General features: G+C 43.6%; 1 non-coding gene across 1 annotated transcript; it reads left to right on the top strand.

Annotated features, from left to right (window-relative positions):
- The first annotated feature begins 1893 nt into the window (after positions 1-1893).
- On the top strand, positions 1894-2000 carry LOC118625899. Its single transcript, XR_004958756.1, has one exon. It is a non-coding gene; the product is annotated as a U6 spliceosomal RNA (small nuclear RNA).
- The last annotated feature ends 12307 nt before the right edge of the window (positions 2001-14307 follow it).

The following is a 14307-nucleotide window of genomic DNA, read 5'->3' on the forward strand; positions in this document are numbered from 1 at the left end:
CTATTCACCCAATCCGGATAGAACTATTTCTCTTTTTATTATTAGAAAGTTTTCGCCCTGGCCAGTTTGGCTCAGCGGTTAGAGCGTCGGCCTGCGGTCCGGAGAGACCCAGGTTCGGTTCCCGCTAAGGGCACGTACTTCGGTTGCAGTTTGTCCCCGGCTCTGGTTGGTTGTGCGGGTGGCAGCCACTCAATGTGTCCCTTCACATCGATGTTTCTCACTCTCTCCCCTTTCCTCTCTCTCCCTCCCACACTATCTGTACAAAAAATGGAAAAATATCCTCGGGTGAGGATAAAAAAAAAAAAGAAAGTTTTCTCCCCTCTCTATCTCCAGCTTAGTATCCTGGGTCTCTAAGTACATAGACGCTTATTCAAGAAACATTCATTGGTTGAAAGAATAGATAGAAACAAATGGATGGCCCTGGCCAGTTTGGCTCAGCGGTTAGAATGTTGGCCTGTGGTCCAGAGAGACCCGGGTTCGGTTCCCGCTAAGGGCAGGTACCTCGGTTGCAGTTTGTCCCCGGCCCTGGTTGGTCGTGCGGGTGGCAGTCACTTGATGTGTCCCTTTCACGTCGATGTTTCTCTCTCTCTCTCTCTCTCTCCCTCCCACTCTATCTGAACAAAAAATGAAAAAATGTCCTCGGGTGAGGATAAAAAAATAAAATACAACAAATTTAAAAAAAGAAAGAAATGGATGGATGGATGAAAAAATGTCTCCACATTGACATCTTCCAGGGCACCCTCCAAACTTGGTAAAGAACCCCACAGTGCTTCTTGGTGGCTCTCCTTCAGGGACCCGCTGATCAAAGGAGTCTCTTTTAAGCCAATTTGGGGTTCATACCATGGAATTTAATAATTAAGACATTTTTATTTACTTCTTTATTTTGTTTGCAGAAGAACTGGATAAAAACCCGGCTCCCTGGGTGCCGGGTAGAAGTTCTGAGTGGCTGGCTACACTGTCCTGTTCCCCGAACAGGTCAGCTGTCAGGTGCTTCGGCACCCGCTTGGTCCTGGAATGGCTGTGCACAGTGGGGGTCCAGGCAGGAGCTCAAATGGCTCCTCCAGAGTTCTTAAGCCATTAAATTTGGGACCTGTTCTTCTTTGTCATGAGCCTGTTGGGGTTTTTTGTCTTTTCAGAAGTCTTAGCAGCTGCTGGCTCCTCTTTAGAGAGCATCCTCCCTCGGACAGCCCACTGAGAACTACAAAGGCAATGGCCTGGGCTACTAACCCCACAGAGGCCAGAGGCTCAGTGTCACAGGCCAAACTCCACCAGTGTGACTCAGTGGCTTCAGCTTCCCTAACCTCCCAGCCCCTCCTGTCTGTTTCTCCCTTTTCTGGAGGTGAGCTAGGCATCCGGAGGCCATGTTCCCCTCTTGCTGGAACCCCCTTATTAGTATTTTTCTTTTCTCTTTTTCTTTGCCCCAGTTCCATCTGCAGCTTCCTACCACAGCATTAGCAACCAGATCTGATCCCACACCTGATACAGTATGCCCAAGAGAGGGCTTTGAGCCAAGAGAAGACAGGCTGTGGTCACGAGAATGGAGGGAGCCTCTCTAGGGTGCAGAGGCCACGTCAGTAACTTGCAGTGGTTGACACAGGAAGGTGCTCTTACAGTTGCTGCTTTCAGATTATTGGTTGCATAGTCTTAAAATGACTCTCCACATATTGCTTGTTAGTGTCAAGGGAGAAAAAATCAGCAACCACACAATGGGGAAATTGCACAGCACCTTGACTGGATGAGCAAAGTTGACCTCATCTATGCAGAACATCAATGACATTGTGTGGCTCCAGTTATGGAACCCCAGACAGAGCACTTATCACGGGATCGCATAATCTAACCTTCAGGAAACACCAGGAAAACATACAATGAGGAACATGCTAATAAAACAATAGGGTGTGTAGTCCTCACACATGTAGTAAAAATGAAATGATACAGAGAAGATTAGCACTGCCCCCCTGCACAGAGATAACATGTAAATTCATGAAATAGAAAAAGAGATAAATATCATAAACAACAGATTAAAGGAAGCTAAAAAGGTATGGCAATGCCCTGGCAGGTTTGGCTCAGTGGTTGGAGCATTGGCCTGCGGACCATTGAGTCGCAGGTTCAATTCTGGCCAACGGTACCTACCTCAGTTGTGATTTGTCCCTGGCCCTGGTTGGGGTCATGCGGGAGGCAGCCACTCGATGTATCTCTTTCATGTCAATGTTTCTCTCTGTCTCTCTCTCTTCCTCCCACTCTAGCTGAACAAAAATGGAAAAATGTCCTCAGGTGAGGATTAAAAAAAAAGGTATGACAAAAAAAAAATGCAATACTTGACCCTTGACTGGATCCTGCACTAGGGAGGGGGAAGAGGATGCTATCGAGGTCATTGATAAGTCAGCTACAAAGTTGATATATGGAGGGTAGATTAAATGTACTTTAATCATATTTTCACATATCGATCTCAGTTTGAACATTTAGTTAATAGAAAGGCTTTAAACCCAGCAGGAAATTCTCCAAAGATCTTTTTCAAAGGGTGGTAGGTTTTAAAGTGTCCCTAGGCCTTCTGGGATGGATGGCAGACAATTAGCCTGCCTCTTGCCTGAGAAGTCAGACTAATTACTGCTGAGGCTTGGCTAATGGGGTCTTTTGTGAACTTCCTCCCTAAATGAGAAATCTTTTAACTTTTCACAAAAACTCAATCTCATTTGTGCTGCTGACTCCTAATATTTCTAAATAATTACTTGGCCTTTGGGCTTTTGTAGTCAAACAACCCAAATCAAACCAAGCTGCTGTGACAGGGGAAAGTTTTGCTTTGTGTGAACGTACTGGAGGAACTTAGACTCAGTTTGGAATCACCAGAAGCAAGGACAAGTTGCCGCTCGCTCGGGGGCAAGTTTCACGGCCCTGCGCCAAGAGGTGAGTTCACCCCACTGGGCTGAAACGGCTTGTTGAGATGCTCAAACCGTAAACACTAGCATGTTTCAGAGTTCACGCTCTGCAAGACCCAGGCCGGTCCCCTGACCCCAAGGGAACAGCCACACTTGCGCAGGGTCAGGTTCCCGTGCCCAGTTAACTGCCCTGCACCGACCTAGAAAGGAGGCAGAAGAGTCGGGGGAAGGTCAGAGGAGTTTGAGGCTGGAACACCTTGGTGGTGACAGGGCCATCCACCAGCAGGAGGTCATCTGAAGAGAGCTGAGCTTGAAACAGAGACATGTGAACGGTGACAGGAGGGAGGGAAGAGCTCAGAGCGCTGCAGAAGGCCCGGGAGGAGTCCAAAAGCGACTCCACGCTGAGGGGTGTCCCACGCGGTCAGCTGGAGGGACCTGCGCCAGCAGAACCTCCAGTGACCTGGCAGGGCAGGTCGGGAACATTGGTCCTTTCTTCATAGTTCTTCCTCACCAAGGATTTTCACAACCCTTAACAGACAGTACAGTGGAAATGCTGGGTGCCTTGGGACTCCATTTATAATGTTGAACTGCCTCGAACTGCCCCCCGCTGGCTCCGAGCTCTTCCTCTGCTGTACCTTCGCCAGCGCCACCGGTTCCTTCTGGGAACTTCGAAGGGGTGGTTGTCTGCCCCGTCGTCTCTTGGGATATTCCGAGTCCCCCATCTATCCTGACTGTGGAATAGAACGAATTCTTCTTTTTGCCTTAATAAAGGTACCACTCGACTTTTTAAAAATTGGTAGAAAACTTGAAAAAGATAAAACAAAGAGGAATAGAAATTCCAGACATAGTTTTTGTTATAATGGGAGTTTGGACAAAAGTTAAAACCCAGTAACTCCAGTGTCTTTCCCTCTCCTCCACTCAGCCTAGAACTTCCTGACCAAAATCCTTCTTAAAGCCTTTGGCCCCTTCCCCAGCTCCATCCCTGGCAGGTGCACCTCCTCCAGGAAGTCAGCGTACCCAGGGCCCGGGTCCCCACAGGCAGGGCGATGCAGGTGTTTGAGGGTCCATGCCTGGGCGGAGGAAGAACGCCTCTCATTTCTCAATGACCAGGATTCTCAAGCTGTAATGTATACAGACTACTTGGTGAACTTGTTAAAATTCATATTTGGGGGCCTTTCTTCCACATTCAGTAGGTCTGGGGTAGGACTCAGGAAACTGCGTATTTTAACAGTCATTCTAGGCAAGTCTGATTCAGGTAGAAAGAAGACACTTTGAAAGGCTGTTTTGGGGGCTACAGCAACATAGTGACAGTCTCTACGAACTGGTACCAACTCCTAACAGGAGGAAAGGGTCATTTCCCTCTCCTTCTCTAGACCCAAATCAAGTCATTCCAGGGTCTGGACCTTCAAGAGTGTCCCCGGTTCAGTCCTCCCACCCCACAGTGACACTCTGTGAATCCATGTTACCCACCACAGCTGCCGACTCTCTTAAAGGATCATGAAGGAGCAAGATCGTGCCACCTTCCGTGCAGAGCCGTCCAGAGTTAATCACCTTCAGTTCCGTTCTCCTTCCATTTAATCACTTCCCTCACGGCCAGACTCATCAACTCCTGCTCTGAGCTCTGTGGAGATGGCAAAGCAGCAAGTCCTTGTGCAATGTCTAACCCTTCACTGAACTGAAAGAGATTGCAGGTATTATCTGGCGCTACTGCTGTATCCTACTGTGAGGATGTGTATCCAGATGTGTTCAGTGGGTTTTCATCTTCAGTGCCTGCAAAACATCTGGAGGAATCTGTCCAGGAGATGGTTAGCTATCCAACAGCCCCTTGTTCTGTACATTTTCTATTCTACTGTGTTGCCTTAATTTGGGGGTGGTTGGAAGCACCCTCTTAGCCTTCTCTGTTTCAGTATATATATATATATTAATTCCTCCATCATCCCTCCAAAAGACATGTGTTCCATGATCGTAATTGTTTTAACTGCTTGTCTTCAGATTTTCCTTTCCTCCAAACAGGGTTGCCAGATAGGTCAAGTTAAAATTCAGGACTCCTCGTTCAATTTGAATTTCAGATAAACTAGTAATTTTAGTAAGTATTTCCCATGCAATGGTTGGAACATGCTTATACTTTTAAGTCATTGTTTATCTGAAATTCAAATTTAACAGGGAATTCTGTATTTAATCTGGCAACTGTCATCCCAAACATTCTAGAAGGGTATCAGTTAAAACGAGACACAGGCTCTTCACATCCTTGGCAATTCTTTATACTCACGGAGGACACTCCCACCTCGTGGTCTTTACACCTGAAACTCCCTCTGCTAGAATGTTCTTCCCCAAAACACCTGTGTAGCTTGATGTCTCCTCATTTCAGGTCACTGTTTGAATTTCTACTCATCAAAGAGGTGTTCCCTGGGCATCTTATAAAAGCCTCCCCATCACTTTTCAACCTCCTTACTCTAATTTATTCTTCTCTCAGCATAGGTCAAACTAACAAAGAATAAATTTATCTATTTATATAGTTTCTACCTCCCCCTAAAGTAGAATATAAACTCGGCAGGCACTTGGCTTTATTCGTTGCTATATTTCTAACGTGTAGTATAATGCCTAGCATACAATAGGCCCATATATTAATTAATGCTGCATTAAAAGTTCCCCAAAAGTTAGTGGATTAAACAATAATCATTTATTATTTATTATCTCTTATTGTTTCTGTGCTCATGAATTCAGGGGTCGCTTGGCTAGGTGGCTCTGGTCAAGGGTCTCTCATGAGGTTGCAATCAGAGGTCAGCAAGAGCTACAGGCCCCTGAAGACTTGTTTGGGGTTGAAAGATCCACCTGTTCAGTGGCTCCCTCAGGTGACTAGAAGGTGATGCTGGCTGTTGGACGAAGGGTTTAGTTCCTTCCTCGCCAGCCTCTTCCTAGGGCTGATCTGATGCCTGTGTGAGGTTATCTTCAAAGTCACGCTCTGTCACTTCCTCTACAATCTGCTGGTCACAGAGGCCAGCGCTGATTCACTGTGGGAAGAGACATGTGTTAGTGCTCTGTTGCTGCATAACAAATTACCACAAATAACAGCTTAAAACCACATGAACTTGTTATCTCACAGTTCTAAGGTCAGAATGCTAGGCAGGATTCTCTGGGCTTTCTGCTCAGGATCTCACAAGGCTACAAACAGAAACATATATTCACAACCAGAAGACAAATACCAAAATTACAGACCTAAATTTCAATGTATAAATAATTACATTAAATTTAAATGGTCTCAATCTACCAGTCAAAAGATAGAGATTATCAGAATAAATTTTTTGTAAAGCCTCAACTATATGCTATTGCCAAGAAACTTCAAATATGATGATACAGGTAAATTTAAAGTAAAAGGATGAACTAAGATAAACCACGCACACATTAAAAAATAATAACAACAACAACAAAAAACACTGAGCCACTATATTAATAATAGACAAGGTAGATTTCAGAGCAAACAAATAAAGTCACCAGGTATGAAGAGGGGCATGCTATAATGATACAATGATCGTTTCAACAAGAAGACATAATCCTAAGTGTGTATGCACCTAACATCAGAGCTTCCAACATGAAGCAAAAACTAAGAGAACCGAAAGAAGAGATACATAAATCCAGTTACAGCTGGGGAGCTACATTCCTCACTCAGTTATTGATTGAAGTAGTACAGAGAAAATCATCAAGATTATAGAATTGCTGGTTTAAACAATCACCATTGCTGATTGAAAAACACCATTGGTCAACTGTATTTAATGGACATTTCTAGAATACTCCATCCAACAACAGCAGACAGAATATGTATTTTTTTCAAGTGTACGTAGAACATTCACCAAGATAAACCATATTCTGGATCATAAAATAAACTTTAACAAATGTAAAGGAATTGAAATCATACAATATGTGTTCTTTGATCATAATGGAATTAAACTAGAAGTCAAAAAACAAAACAAAACAAAACCAAAAAACAGGAAAATCTCCAAATATTAAAATTTTTATTAGAAAATAAGAAAAATCTCAAACCAATAATCTAATCTTAAAAAACTAAAAAAGAAAAAGCAAAATAAATCCAAAGCAAGAAGAAGGAAGGAAATAATAAAGATAAGAGTAGAAATTAAGAAAATTGAAAGCAGGGAAAAGTCAACAAAACCAAAAGTTAGTTCTTTGAAAATAAAAAATATTGATAGGCAGCTTAGAAAACTGAAAAGAAATAAAAGACAATAAATTTCCCAAACAGGTATGAAAGACAGGACATCACTATAGATTCAACATGCACTAATGGGATAAAAAGTGAATACTATGACTATCTCAATGCTCATAAGTTCAAAAATTAGATAAAACGAACCAATTCCTTAAAACCTTAAACTTGCCCAGGAGAAATAAATAACCTACATAGTCCTAAAAATATTAAACTAATTAAATACTTGGTTAAAAACTTCTTTGAAAAAGGAATCTCCAGGCCCAGATTGTTTCACTGGTTAATTCCATCTAACATTTAAAGAAGAAATAATATAAATTCTACCAGAAAACAGAGAGGGAATACTTCCCAACTTATGAGACCAGCACTACCCTAATATCAAAACCTGCCAGAGACAATACCAGACAAGAAAACTACAGACTAATCTCCCTCCTAAACATAGATGGGGAGCTGCAGCCTCCCGACGCGGAGACCCACACCCAGCAGCAGCTGTGGAGTCGGCGCTGGGGCAGGCACACCTGGCTGGCCTTGGGTGGGTGCTGGGAGTTCAGTGTGGACAAGTCTGAAGGTTAAAAGCTCCAGGGGGACCTGGTCAGCCCCCTCAACACTGTGAGATGTACACAGGGGCTCAACCAGTTTCCCACAGTAAACATCAGAGAAACATCTTCCCGGGTTTCCTGCAGGAAAAGGGGGAAGGAATCATGGTAAAATATACCACACGACTCTGTTCTATTAATAAGGCCTGTTCTCAAACCGGTTAACCAGAGCCCAGCTGAAGCAGGGAGTGCATATGCCCCACTCCAGCCCACTCTAGCCACCCTGTCCCACCTAAGTGAGGAGGGCAAAGGGAGAAACACTTGTGAAGTTCACCGTCCAGAGTCACAGACTCACAGACTGAGTCCCAACCATAGGACAATAGAAGGCTTCCCTGCCCCCACCTCTCCACCACAACGTTAAAGGCCTATTTACAGCAGCCCCTTTTACCCAGTACTTCCCATCTGATTCTCAAACACAAAACAGAAAAAAACGTACCAGGCACAACAAAAGTGGAGAAAAGAAAACTCTTCCGAAAGGACAGAGCAAGCATCAGAACCGGATAGGGCAGAGATTTGGAATGATCAGACTTGGGATTTGAAACAGCCATGATTAATATAGTAAGGGCTCTAATGGATAAAGTAGACAGTGTGCAAGAACAGATGGGCAATGTGAGCAGAGAGATAGAAATCCTTGAAAAGGACCAACAAGAAATGCTAGAGATAAAAGCACGGTGGATGGATGAGTTTTTTTAAAAGCCCATTTGGCCATTGTGAAACCCCTTGACCGATTAATCTGTTTTACAAATCTGTATATGTGGACATACGTAGGCATGTCTTTTCTGTCGTCTATTGTCCTGTCTTTTCTAAGTGATGAAGTGAGGGACATGGCAGAGACAAAGTATTGTCGGAATTGAAGGCAAGCCAGGTAGATCCGGAAGCAAGCAGAGCTGCAGAGCTGAAACCCAGAGAAACAGAACCTTCAGAATGGATGGTTAAGAACAATGAAGGGACATTGACAAAGGCCCCACATTTGTTATCTGTCAACAGGTCAAAACCAAAGATATCAAAGAGAGCTGGACTATACAGACTCACCTGCCTCCTTAAAAACTTTTTATTTTGAAATAGTTGCAGCCTCTCCCTGGCCGATTTGGCTCAGCGGTTAGAGCGTCGGCCCGCGGACCAGCGTGAAATAGTTATACCCTTACAGGAAGTGGAGAAATGATACGGAGAGAACCTTATATCCTTTACCGTTTCCCTCATTTTTACATCTTATATAATTATAGTTCAATAACAAAACTAGGAAACTTATGTTGATAAAAAAATGTGTGGTTCTGTTATTTTATCACATGTGGATTTATGTAGCCTCTACTGCGATCAAATATGGAACTATGTCATCGCCCCAGATGTCTGCCTCTTGCTCCCCTTTATGGTCCAGAGTTTGTTTTGCAGGAAGATGACAGTAACTAGAGGGCCAATTTAATTATTTATTATTTTATCCTCACCCGAGGACATTTTTCCTTTTTTTTTTTTTTTTTTTTCTGTTGTTGTTGTTGTTGTTCAGATAGAGTGGGAGGGAGAAAGAGGAAAGAGAGAGAGAGAGAAACACTGATGTGAGAGAGACACATCGATTGATTGTCTCCCGAATGACCCCAACCAGGGCCGGAGACAAACTGCAACTGAGACATGTGCCCTTAGCAGGAACCGAACATGGACCGCAGGCCGATGCTCTTACCGCTGAGCCAAACCCGCCAGGGCTAGAGGGCCAATTTAAAGCCCAGTCTGGGAGCACATTCAGGACTCGTGTGCATGGAGGAGGTAGATGGAAAATGACCTTGGCTAAGCCAGACTCTCCAGTGTGTCGGGGAATCTTGGTTGGGGACCTCCCACCATTGCTGATGGTTTCACTGAGAAGCAAAAACCTTTAGAAAGATATTGAAATCATTCCTGCTATGGTGTTTCCAGACCTTCTGCACACCTTCCTTATCTCCTGATCACATCCCCCCAACCTGGCCCTCCACTCACTCTGGCCTCTTATTCACTGAGACAAGTTACATTCAACCTTCAAGTCCCTTAGTCGGTGACATTGGCCTGCCTAATCTAACAAGTCACCATATACCTCGTTGACTCGTAAACAGACTCAGAAAAGAGACTCTGTCCGCTGCCCTCTCTCGTGGTCTCATACCCACGGCCTCTTGAAAGTCATTCCACATTTGCATCTCCAGCTCCAGAAAAGATAGCTCCAAGTATGTCATGAGCACCCTAGAACTGTCCCAAATTCAACTCTGTATTCTAACAAAACTGTCCCCCACCACATTCCCTATAGTGATGACCCAAGTCATTACCTGCTCGGTCCCCAGTTTCGAAGCCTCCGGAACTCTAGATTCCCTCCACATCCCTCACTTCCAACAAGCAACAGGTGGGGTTTTGAGCACCTTTGTGTGGTCCCCTCCTTCTTTATTTCCCTCGGATCCTGACTGTTTCCCCCGGGGACCAGTAAAGGAACGTGGAACCTCTCCTTCACAGCAGCACAGTGGGCTTCCCCTCGATGCCCACGATGGAGCGACCACCTGTCTACTCAAACACCTGGACGGCGCATTATTTATAAAGTCAAAACCCCTTCTTTTGGCCTCAAAAGAGCTCCCTTCCCAAGGCACAGTGCGTGCCCCAGAGCCATCCTGCCTTTGCTTCCGCTACTTCTTAGTCAGCCCAGGTGGTCCCTGCCCTTTTACCTGTTTGATAAAATCCTATGCATCCTTCAAGACCTCATTCAAAGCCAGCTTCTCGGTGGAGCCTTCTTTGATTGACCAAGTTGAATTCATTCTTCTTGGCATTCCAACGGCACTTTATTCTAACAAATGCTTGAGTTTGCCTAGAAATATGGCTCATGTACATTTCTAACACTGCACTCACCTTGGTCATTTTTTAAATAGAGTAAAATACTGAAGAAAAGCAATGATTTTTAGAGTTCGTTAAACTAGGATTTGAATTCTAACTGATATGTACCGATAGGTGGCATTGCACCAATTACCCTCTCTGAGCCTAATTTCTTCCTCAGTAAGATGGGGAAAATACTGTTTCTTCAATAGAGTTGTTGTAAGAATTAAACAAGATCATGTGGATAAATGCCAAGCACAATGCCTTCTCACTCACAGTAGGCACTTCAAAAATATGACCTCGGTTCTCCACTTTGTATCAAACTTAATATCTAAGGAAAAGTTTTATGAATAGCAGGCTGTTAAAAAATATTTCTTGGATAAAATTGAAAATATTGGTAGGAGAAAATTGTATAAAATGAGTCTAAGGAATTGTGGCTAGAACCACAGAGTGGCCAAAAACAGTAGAATTAGCAGGAAAAAGATTTTTTTTAATTATATTTATTGTTGAACATATTACACAGCCCCCCCCCTTTCCCCCACTGATCTCCTTCCCGACCCCCACCCCCCGCCTTCACCACACTGTTGTCTGTGTCCATTGGTTATGCATATAAGTTCTTTGGTTTATCTCTGCCCCACGTCCCTTCCCTCTGAGATTTGTCAGTCTGTTTCCTGCTTCCATGACTCTGGAGCTATTTTGTTCATCAGTTTATTTTGTTCATTAGATTCTGCATATAAGTGAGATCACATGATACTTGTCTTTCTGAGTGGCTTATTTCGCTCAGCATAATACTCTCCAGGCCCCTCCAAAGGGTAAGGGATCACTCTTTATTACAGCTGCATAATATTCCATTGTGTAAATGTACCACAGCTTTTATTTTTGTTTTTTTTATCCTCACCTGAGGACATTTTTCCATTTTTTTGTTCAGATAGAGTGGGAGGGAGAGAGAGGAAGAGAGAGAGAAACATCGACATGAAAGGAACACATCAAATGGCTGCCTCCCGCACAACTCAACCAGGGCCAGGGACAAACTGCAACCGAGGTACGTGCCCTTAGCGGGAACCGAACCCAGGTCTCTCTGGACTGCAGGCTGACACTCTAACCGCTGGGCCAAACCAGCCAGGGCAGCAGGAAATATTTTTTTACAGAGAGTGGAAGATGGTATAGGTGAGCTGTAGGAAGTAAACTTAGATAAACAGGGGATTTTGGCCAGGGTGTCGGGGGAAGTTATGTGTCTCTGTGGCTTTTTTAAACTTCCTAATGATTGATTCCAAAATGGCGGCAGAGTGAATGGAAGCTACACAGACCGTCTCCCAGGACCAAACTGGAATCACAACTAAAATAAAGACAAATCGTAGGGAAAAAAACTGAAAAGCAGCTTGGAGGACCATGTAACTAGGGACCCTGACTCGATCCTGGTAGGTTTGTGGAGGCGCAAGAAAGGGACTGGGAGCCCACAGACAGCAGCGGCCTCAGCTGTGAGCAGCGCGCTCAGGTTACACTCCCAAGCAGCTCCACAGCGCACAGCCAGGACAGAGGCTAAAATAGCCACAGCCACTCACCTCGGGCTCCGGCAGAGGGAGGGCAGACTGGACAGGAACTGTGTGGGGACACTCAGGATTTGGGGGGTGCTCACAGCTTTTGCTGAGTTGCTGCCACACAGGATGGTGGCCATATTGCTCCTTCCCAGGCCTCTGGGGAGAGGCGGCCCCTCCCTCGGAGATTCAACTCCAACCAGGTGGGCCATTGAAATGAAAATTGAGGCTCATTAACAACCAGCATCTGCCCCTCCCTTGGGAAATCCCCTTACTCTGAGCACCTGAGGGAGTTTTTCATTCAACTGAGCACCCAAAGCTCTTCAAGTAACCATGACTAGTAGAATCCAGCCAAAAAGCTAGAGGATAACTGAACAATTCCTGGGTTAGCAACTCTAACCAGGAAAGTAAGACTTGACAGTGGTGTTAAATGTGGGTCCTCCCTGGCTCATCCAAACCCAGAAGAGGGAGCCACAAAGAGCAGAACACCAACACCCCCAGGGAATATTTGGCAGGCCCTAAAGCCCACTGTGATAGCCAAAATGGTGAAACAAAGAAACAAATGCCAGTAAAAGAACAAGAGACCTCTACCAAAGATGAGATAAATGAGGAGCAGTTAAACAAGTTAACAGAGCTAGAATTCAGAGCCATGATCTTGAGGAAGCTCAACAGCATGGGTTAGGACATCAACACCATTAGTAAAGACATAGAAATGTTGAAAATCAACCAATTGAAAATTAAAAACCACCAAGAAAAAATGAAGAATGACATATCAGAAATAAAGAACACATTGGAAGGTCTAAACAGCAGAGTATAGGAAACTGAGAACCAGATCCGTGAATTAAAAGACAGGGTAGGAAAAAATCAACCAATCAGAAAACCAAAAGGAAAAAACAGGAAGACAGCTTAAGAAAACTGTGGGACAACTGGAAACGTAATAACATTCATATCATAGAAGTCCCCAAAGAAGAATATGAGTAAGGTTTAGAGAATATATTTGAAGAAATAGTGACAGAAGACTTCCCTAATTTGGTGAAGGAAGAGGCATTCAAGTTCAAGAAGCACAGAGAACCCCAAGTAAGAAGAACCCAAACAGGCCCACACAAAGACACATAGTGATTAAAATGCCAAAAATTAAAGACAAAGAGAGAATCTTAAGTAGCAAGAGATAAGCTTAACAGGTTACCTACAAAGAAACCCCCATAAGGCTATCAGCTGAATTCTCAGCAAAAACACTAGAGGCCAAAAGGGAATGGCATGAAGTAATCAAGGTCATGAAAAACAAGGATCTGAATCCAAGACTACTCTATCCAGCAAGGCTATCATTCAAAATAGAAGGTCAAATAAAGAACTTCTCAGACAAAAAAGATGCTAAGGGAATACATTAGCACCAAACAAGCACCGCAAGAAATGTTAAAAGGACTGCTGTAATTAGTAGAAGAAATAGGAAGAAAAATATAACCACGCTAAACAAAAATGGCAATAAATAAGTACATATCAATAATCACCTTAAATATAAATGGATTGAATACTCCCATAAAAAGACACAGAGTAGCTGATTGGATAAGAAAGCATGACTCATCTATATGTTGTTTACAAGAGACCCACCTCACAACAAAAGACGCACATAGGTTGAAAGTGAAGGGATGAAAAAAAATCTTCCAAGCAAACGGAAAGGAAAAAAAAGCTGGGGTAGTAATACTCATATATGATAAAATAGATTTCAAAACGAAGGCCATAATTAGAGGCAAAGAAGGCCACTACATAATATTGAAAGGATCTATCCAACAGGAAGATATAACCTCGGTAAACATATATGCACCCAATATAGGAGCACCAACATATATTAAAAATCTTCTGGAGGACTTCCAAGGAGAAATCGATAGCAATACAATCATAGCAGGGGACTTCAACACCCCACTGACATCACTGGATAGATCCTCTAGACAAAAAATTAGCAAGAAAACAGAGACTCTAAATGAAGCACTAGACCAAATGGATTTAATAAATATCTACAGAGAATTACACCCCAAAACTACAGAATTCACATTCTTCTCAAGTGCTCATGGGACATTCTCAAAGATAGACCACATGTTAGGACACAAACTAAATCTCTACAAGTTCAAGAAGATTGAAATCATATCAAGCATCTTCTCAGATCACAATGGCATGAAACTAGAAATCAGTTGTAATAAGAACATGCAAAGACATTGGGACACATGGAGGCTAAATAGCATGCTATTAAACAATAAACAGGTTACTAAGGAGATCAAGGA

This window comes from Molossus molossus, unplaced genomic scaffold (assembly GCF_014108415.1).
Source record: "Molossus molossus isolate mMolMol1 unplaced genomic scaffold, mMolMol1.p scaffold_m16_p_11, whole genome shotgun sequence".
NCBI classification, from domain to species: domain Eukaryota; kingdom Metazoa; phylum Chordata; class Mammalia; order Chiroptera; family Molossidae; genus Molossus; species Molossus molossus.